The sequence below is a fragment of the Eimeria mitis genome, genomic scaffold (assembly GCF_000499745.2).
Source record: "Eimeria mitis Houghton genomic scaffold, Emh_scaff208, whole genome shotgun sequence".
NCBI lineage: Eukaryota > Apicomplexa > Conoidasida > Eucoccidiorida > Eimeriidae > Eimeria > Eimeria mitis.
In genome coordinates this window covers 21,424-22,236 of record NW_013570403.1, presented here as the reverse complement: position 1 = coordinate 22,236, position 813 = coordinate 21,424, and positions in this window count along the sequence as shown.

Here is an 813-nt window from a genome sequence, read left to right as displayed (position 1 = left end):
CAACAAAACAAACCACCTGCTGTCTCCTCCAGCAGCTGCTGCAGAGGAGACAGTCTCCGGCCTCACAGCACTGTTCAGAGCCAGCAGCAGCAGCAGCAGCAGCAGCAGCAACAGCAACAGCAGCAGCAGCAGCTGCACAAGGAGTACTAAAGTCTCCGTTGGAACGGGGAGACACCACCAACTCTGCCTCGGCAATAGGAAGAAAAAAGGAGACACTTTATAACAACAAAGAGAAAGGAGACAGTTTATACAAACAAAGAGAAGAAAACGCCTCATAACAACAAAGAGAAAGGAGACACCTTATAAAGACGAAGAGAAAGGAGACACTTTATAGCGACAAACAGAAGGGAGACACTCCATAACAAAAAGGAAAAAGGAGACACTCTATAACAACAAGGAAAAAGGAGACACCTTATAACAACAAATAAAAGGAGACACTCTATAACAAAAAGGAAAAAGGAGACACTTTATAAGAACAAATAAAAGGAGACACCTTATAACAACAAAAAAGGAAAAACTTTATAACAGCCAAAAAAGGAGACACCTTATAACAATGAGAGCGCAGCACAGCTGGGAGGCGAAACCAGCAACCCCTCGGTTTGGGGGCGGTCTATCTGCTGCTGCTGCTGCTGCTGCTGCTGCTGCTGCTGCTGCTGCTGGTGTCCCCTCTATGCAGTGCTGCAGAGGCAGAGAGAGGAGGAGACAGAGAAGAGAAAGAGAGACAGACAGACACACGAAAGAAGGAGACAGGCGAATGGAGACAGAGAGAAGAAAGAAACGCAAACAAACAAACACAAAACGGAGACAGTTACA